Below are 7,173 nucleotides of genomic sequence, written 5' to 3' on the forward strand. Positions count from 1 at the left end.
TTAGCAAACCCCTGCTCGGCCCTCAGGCCGCATTCAGGAGCTTGTCTCTCAGTCTGTGGGTCTGCCCTGGCTATTTGCTTCCCCCTTCCCTCTTCTCCTCTGTGGCAGCATGAGCACCGTGCATCACTCTTCCCTGCTAGGCTGTAAGCCCGATACAGAGTCGTCCATTGGCCACCGTTAATAATACCTTAAAAATAACAGTCTTAACAACAACAATATTTACTATTTCTTGAGCACTTACTACGTGCTAAGTATCGTCCTAAACACTGCAGGCATCTCTCTCTCATTAATCCTCTCTCCCAGTGAGACATAGAGGTGGTAATACCCTTATTTTACAGATGAGGACACCAAAGCACAGAGAAGTTAAGTAACCTGCTAAAGATGGCACAGCCAGGAAGTGGTGGAGGCAGGACATCCCTGACAAAATGTCAGTTACTTTTTGAATGAATGCAAGTCCAGTCTTCAAGGTCCGTATTCTTTTCTTTATTTTACTGATAAACTGGGGCCCAAAGGCAGTAGCAGTTACCCAAGTTGACGTGAGTAAGAAGGGGCTGCAGAGCTGGGCTGAGAACTCAGTGTGTGGGTCCAGGAAGCCTCTGTCCCCCTGTTCTCCCACCCCAAACGGCTCCATCAGTGGCGATCCTTATGTGTCAAAACTCTTTGCCATGCATATCATTTTGTTCTGCTACCATCGTCCAAAGAAAAAGATCCCTGAAAAGAAAGAAGGTCAAATAGGAAGGAATCAGTCAATCAATAAAGTAATTTCATTAGTCCTCAGTCATGGGATGCTACCCACAGGAAATCTAGACACGGGTTATAATTAGGTACCAGAGGGGGATTAAACATAGTTTAGGATTATCTCCTCAAATTACTTAACAACTGAACCTTCTGAAAGCATATTCTCATATTTCAAATCCTGAAAAAGTCTATAGTTTAAGCTATAAGAAAGATCAAATTACAAGGTATGCCATAAATTTTGTTAAAACCGACATATTCTTACACACAAATTTCTTTCTGCTTTCAAAAGGTTTAAATGAAGACCGAAGCCATTACTTAGGATGTTTTAAATTGTCTGAGTCTGTTACTTGTTGGAGAAAAATTGTCTGATTTAGTGATATTATGGTATTTAATATCGACAGTTTTTCTTAAAAAAAGAAACACAAAAAAACCTCCTTGGAAAACATTTCAAAGCAACATTTGATACTAACTAGAAGTCAATTCAAGTAGATTCATAAAAGTGATGTAAATGGGAGCTTCTCAAATGTGGATTAAAGTAGTGGAGGCAGGTTTGTGCTTTTCTTGAGAAGTTTTATTTCTCATAGAAACAAGCAGTGGGAGTCTATACTCCAGGTAATTTCTAAAATGCCAAGAACTTAATTTTATACTCTGCAACTTTTTGCTTTGTGTATATGAGCTCTTACGAATAACTGCATTTAACTGAATACATTGACATAAAGGTAATGATTTAAAATATCAAATTCTTAATTTCAAGATTGTTCTAGATTTTGAATTCCCATTTTCTAGCAAGAAATATTTAAATAGTTCTCAATCTAAGATTTAAAGAACATAGAAATGTATCAACTGCAATTAATCTGAAACACAGCTGAACAGTAGAAGAAAAACAAGAACAAAATTACAAAATAACAAAAACCAAACCACTGGAAGCCCAGATCTGATTCTTTAGGGCTCCTCAGATCTTTCTTTTTGTTGTTGTTGTTTTTTGCAGTACGCGGGCCTCTCACTGTTGTGGCCTCTCCCGTTGCGGAGCTCAGGCTCCGGATGCGCAGGCTCAGCGGCCATGGCTCACGGGCCCAGCCGCTCTGCGGCACGTGGGATCTTCCCAGACCGGGGCACGAACCCATGTCCCCTGCATCGGCAGGTGGACTCTCAACCACTGCGCCACCAGGGAAGCCCCCTTCTTAATTATAGGAAAAGTTTGCACTAACCTAGAAGTTCTTGGTAAACAAACTCAAGCCTTTATAACATCCTAGGAAAATCATTTATATATATTTTGGAAATCAATCCATGAGGTAACTTGGTTTCTTATTCTAAAACCAGCCGTTAGATGTAGAAATTACAGCTCTAGGAGATCGCCTGAAAGCAGAGGTACTTGCAAGTTCAAATCTTTGATCCTAGCTAATCAGGATTGCAGCTCCTTCGGGGTGAAAACAACTTCTGTAGAAAGATCTCTGACAAAGGTTAGATTTCAGTGGAAAATTTTAAAAATCACAAACGTTTTTGGTCTTCCCATAAGGATTTCACCCAATGTGGTGTCCTTATGAAGCTGAACAGAGATCCTCCAAAATTCAATTCAAGCTGTTACTGACGATGCCATTGATTAGCGGATGAAAGGCATGAATAAGAGATGTAACGATGAACACGCTACACCAGGCGTCTGCCTAATCTTGTAAAGAAACTTCACGGACACAGTCAGGCTCGTTTGTCTGCATGTTTTCTATGGCTGTGCCCTCGCTACCATGGTGGAGTGGAACGGGTACCATCATATGGCTCACAGAGCCTAAAATACTTATCTTTACAGGAAAAATGTGCCAGCCCCTGAACTAGACGGTCAGCGACTTGCATTGTGCCACAGAACAGTGCTGGCAGATTCATTTTCTCTGCTCCCACCATCCATCCTGGGCACCACTTTTCTATGTAGGAAAATGTTTCCTCACCATCAGTAACTCAGTTTTTTAAGTTAACTTTTGCTTTTGGATTTAGAGTTTATATTTGAGATTTTTCACCACTCTTTCTAGGCTTATAGCTACTGTGTTTTGCTTTACAGGTTTGTTTCTGTTTTCAAACCTGAATTTGCAGTCGTGCAGCCTTGCATTCAAGCAGCATGTGCAGTGTGACAGGGAGGTGCCCTCCTGGAGCCCGCAAGTCTGGACCGTGGCCTGGCGTCCCCTGTGTAGCTGTGAGGCGTGGTCAAGGTATTAAAATGCTCTGTTCTGGTCTCCGGGTGCCTGGGAGGCTTACTGGAGGTGGTAAGCCCCCTGCAGTCATTTCTGTGTTGTTACGAGAGTGAGGCAAGAATGTAAAACAAACATTTTTTGAAAAGTCTGAGTGCTATTTTAATAAGGATTTCTGGAACAAAACCATGGACTACTGTCAGAAGACAAAACCAATTAATGCATCTTCATTGAGGGTCTCCCAAGAGAAAGGATGTGGAGGCCAGCGGAGGAGAGGAGAGAATCAAGCCTCCTCCCCAGCCTCCCAGCTTCCCTAGCCTCCCCACGTGCCTGTGAACTGCGCTGCCTGGGCTTGGTGTCCTGTGATGACCCTGAGCCTCCAAACAGGCAAGTCCATCCTTCCCTGTGATCTGTCTCTCTGAACTTCCTGCACTTTAGTGACCTTGGAGTTTCCAGACCATAGGCAGAACACTGCATCTGCAGTTGGCTTCTCCCCAAACATGGTCTTAGCTGGATGGAAACCTCACACGCATGTGCATCCAATTTCATCACGGACACATCATGGAAAATGCTGCCATCGAGCCCAAGTCGGCAGTAGAAAAACAGTTAAGAGCAAACCCTCTGCTGTGAACGCTTGGCTATCGGAAGCAATTCATACTGATGTGTCTGCCTTGTTAAACCCCGAAGTTGACTAGGCAGGTGCGATGGAGCCCTGTGCTGTGTCGACTTCTGGATTTAGCCTGTCTCTCCTTTGAAATTAAGTGACGGCGCTGCAGGCTCCACGATTCCATTGATGCTGGTTATTTTGAAATGTTTTCTTACTAAATACTCAACAGCATGTAAATATTCTCTGGGGACCCTTTTCTTTTTTAAAAAAACACACTCTCATTTCAGATAAATGGCCAACTTTTTTACTCTTTCAATTTCTTCAGAAGTCAACGGGATAAACAATAGTTCCCCAAGATGAAGAGAAATACAAATCAAGGGATTATTCATTTGCTGTTTTAACAGTGGGTACAAGAAGATTGGTGAAAACATACACTGTTATCTACTGTGTAAATAGACACCTAGCATGTAAATTAATCTGCTTTTATGAGATGTAAATAGAAACACAGAATGATTTTACTACCATGCTTGGCACTCCTGCTCTGCTAACATTCACTGGGCCTCTGGGCTGGTGTTTGGTTTTCAGGGCAGTGCACACAGCAAAGAATAAAATGGTGAAAATCCTTACCTTTCTGTGCTTACATTCTAGAACATAGGCCAGCAAACAAGGTCGCTAGTAGCTACTGCCCTGAGTTTGATTTTAGAGTCTAGGTGACCCATGAAACTGTAATGCCTCTCTGTGCTGTCAGGAAGGCAGGACCGCTGCCCTGATCACAGAGTCAGTCCATTCTCGGCATTAATGTCCCCTCCCCGCTGCCCGTCTGCTTTACAGTGGTTGTAACTGTGGTTGGTTTACATGGCTGAGAAGTTGAATGAGGAAAGTTCAAGAGAAGAAATGAAGGTGCTGGCGGAGCAGCTGAATCAACCCTGGACAGCGGTGTGGACTGTGAATCACTTCTTCCGTCGGTCAGGGGCAGAGTCCGTCAACACAGCATCTCCGAAGGACTCCAGGTGGGGAAGGGTCCCCCTTCCTTTATTTCTAGCTAAAAATTCCACAACCCTAAAGTAGGCAAAATTACAAAAGATAACCCTGAGTAAGTATTTGCATCTCAGTATTCTGGTCGGGCCTGGGATTATTGGGGACCAGAGGTCCACAGATCGCCCCATCCCTCTGCCTGACCTGGCTATCGGGTGGACCAGCGGTGGCTGGAAGGTGTGTGCCACAAATAGTACATTCAGTGTTTCTGCCTCACACCCGGGCCTGTGCTGGTGCGTATCCACCCAGCTCCACTGCCCAGATCTCTGAAGCTGATGGTTAGAGAGGTTCACTTACCATGGAACACAGTGTAAATGCATTTACAGCTTGTCACCAAGATGTTGACAGGCGCTTCCATCTGAGTAGCTGCACACGCCTCAGGCCCTGTGCTCACACCCACCGCGTCCCAGGGCCGACGGGCGTCTGACCTGCTGCTCAGTGACTGTTCAGCCACGCTCAGCCCGGGAATGTGATTCCAGGCTCTGAATCCCAGGGCTCAGCTGCCTTCCTGCTTGGGGATGGCGGAGAGCAAAGAAGAAACTCGGTCACTTGGGAAAAAACAAAACATTCAAATACTTTCAGTGTCAGATGTCAGTGTCTGATGAGAGTTAAATTATTAACATAACAGGAGTGCAGGGAAAAATCAACCTGTGTTTGAGGGGGCTGATTTGGCCAGTGGTCTGAACCTTTCCCTGAGAACAAGTTTATTTTGTGGGCGTGCCCAAGAGACAGGGGTGGTCACGCAGATACAAGGTAGGAGTCGACCATGGTGAAATGTACCAGCGGACACGTGAGCCATTGTGAGAGGAAGAAAGCAGAGGTCCCTGCCCAACCCCCCACCTCTGTGATGCTGGCTGAGGACTTGGAGTCCGGAGACTTCCTTCTGAGAGCATCTCCTGTCATTTCGATGTGGCCCTGAGAGCATCTCCTCTCATTTTGATGTGGCCCTCATTTCGATGTAGCTCAGTTGAAGGAGTCGATTCTGCAGGAAAAGAACCGTCAAGTGCCCTCTGCCCTCCCCCATCTCCCCACAAGGTCCTTCCTCCCCGGAATTTCCCTCATGGCCCCCAGGACTACCTGTCCATCAGCCCAGCCCATGTACCATCTCTCTGGCCCTGTACGTATTTCTGACAATGACTTGGAGTAGGAAGAAGATATTACCATCAAAGTGACCTGCATTGTGCGTTATACACTTTCTTAATAAGATAGGAACATGATGGTTTTCGTTCTCATCAGTTTTCCCATCAGACTAACCTGTCAGTTCATCAGAAAACTCAATTAATCAGTACCCTGCGTTCCTCAGGTTAATCAAATCTTTGCCATACTTTGAAAAAAAAGTGGCTCTTTTGTTCTTACAGAAAAGTCATAGTTTTGTTTTTACTCACCAGTTCCTTCAGGGTGACTATACATTACACGATTTCAGAGATTGTCCACAGCTATGACTCTGTGTTTTGACACAGGTTACGTATCGAAAGTTGAGGAAATGAGGATGGTTACAAATGTGATGGGAACAGCCTCTGTGGTTCGGCCTCACAGCAGCAACAGTGACCCTGTGAAAACCCAGGTTGTATCATGAGGGAAGGAAGGAAGGAGGGAGGGAGGGAGGGAGGAAGGAAAGATGAAATGTTTACAAGGTTAATTTAGCATAATTCTATCTGATTTTTTTAGTCAATAGCTTCTATTTTGCGTATTATTTCCATGTTGGATTTATGAAATTTCCAGAATATAACAATGTAGAATTAATCAGTGTTACTTGCAACAATCATTTCCAAATCTGGGAGCAAAAACTTCAAGAAAACATTAGATGTACTGGAATGAACAGCTCACTGGCTGTTCCCAGACGGGGCTGGAGGTCCAGGGCTCGGCGTCTGAGTTCTGTGGGACTGTGGGGAGCCACGAGGCCACGTCCATGGGAACAGACCCATCTCCGCACCTTCTCTCGAGGGAAGCCTGTGGCCCAACTCTCTCTTGTCTAAGTTTCTCTTCAAAATGTACACGACAGTTTGTCTACTCACCTCAGACGAGGTCTTAGCCATCAGCCCCCAGGCTGGAAGGACCCTGGCTTTCCAGAAAAGCAGGGAAGTCTTCGGGGAACACGCCACAAGTGGCACCGTGGGGAGGACACTTGCATTTCACCGTCTTCCAAAACACTCCCTTTCCAGGAAGCAGCAGTCTCCTTCGCATCCTCTGGAGTAAAAAAAAGTTATAATTGCCATAACAAATCGATTAAGAGGAACATGCACGGAGAGATGTTGCTCCTCCCTCTTCCAAGAGAACCATGAAATATTAAAACGAATGTGGAGAGGAGCTGAACAGAGTCTGCAGAGGTGGCACTTAGGGCCTCAGGAGAGGTGCAGTGCAGGAGGCGCTGAGACCAGAAGCAGCGGGGTTGTGGGCGGGGACTGACTTTTTGACGTGTCTCCCCTGAGGGCGCCGTGGAACCTTCTCGTTAGTGTGGAGCCGCCTCGCGGGCACCGGCAGTCACGCCTGTGTGGAGATGAGCTGTCCTTTTGGGTTTCCTGTCTTGCGTCTCTCATGATGTCCTGCTCTGTTTCTTGTTTGCTATCTTCTCTGTAGAGATAAGCTCTGCTCCAGCTGCGGGGAAAGGCCTGCTGGTTA

General features: G+C 45.5%; 1 long non-coding RNA gene across 3 annotated transcripts; it reads right to left on the reverse strand.

Annotated features, from left to right (window-relative positions):
• Positions 1 to 451: 451 nt before the first annotated feature.
• LOC109547551 (uncharacterized) lies at positions 452 to 6,933 on the reverse strand. 3 transcript variants are annotated; one of them, XR_002173348.3, is made up of 5 exons: positions 6,570 to 6,928; positions 5,940 to 6,104; positions 5,395 to 5,536; positions 4,852 to 5,062; positions 718 to 4,578 (listed from the first exon to the last, which is right to left on the reverse strand). It is a non-coding gene; the product is annotated as an uncharacterized lncRNA (long non-coding RNA). The 3 variants fall into 3 exon arrangements; XR_012325296.1 differs by lacking the exon at positions 718 to 4,578 and adding an exon at positions 452 to 711 and having other exon boundaries at positions 5,395 to 6,104; positions 6,570 to 6,933; XR_002173347.3 differs by having other exon boundaries at positions 5,395 to 6,104; positions 6,570 to 6,932.
• Positions 6,934 to 7,173: the final 240 nt, after the last annotated feature.

This window comes from Tursiops truncatus, chromosome 13 (assembly GCF_011762595.2).
Source record: "Tursiops truncatus isolate mTurTru1 chromosome 13, mTurTru1.mat.Y, whole genome shotgun sequence".
NCBI lineage: Eukaryota > Metazoa > Chordata > Mammalia > Artiodactyla > Delphinidae > Tursiops > Tursiops truncatus.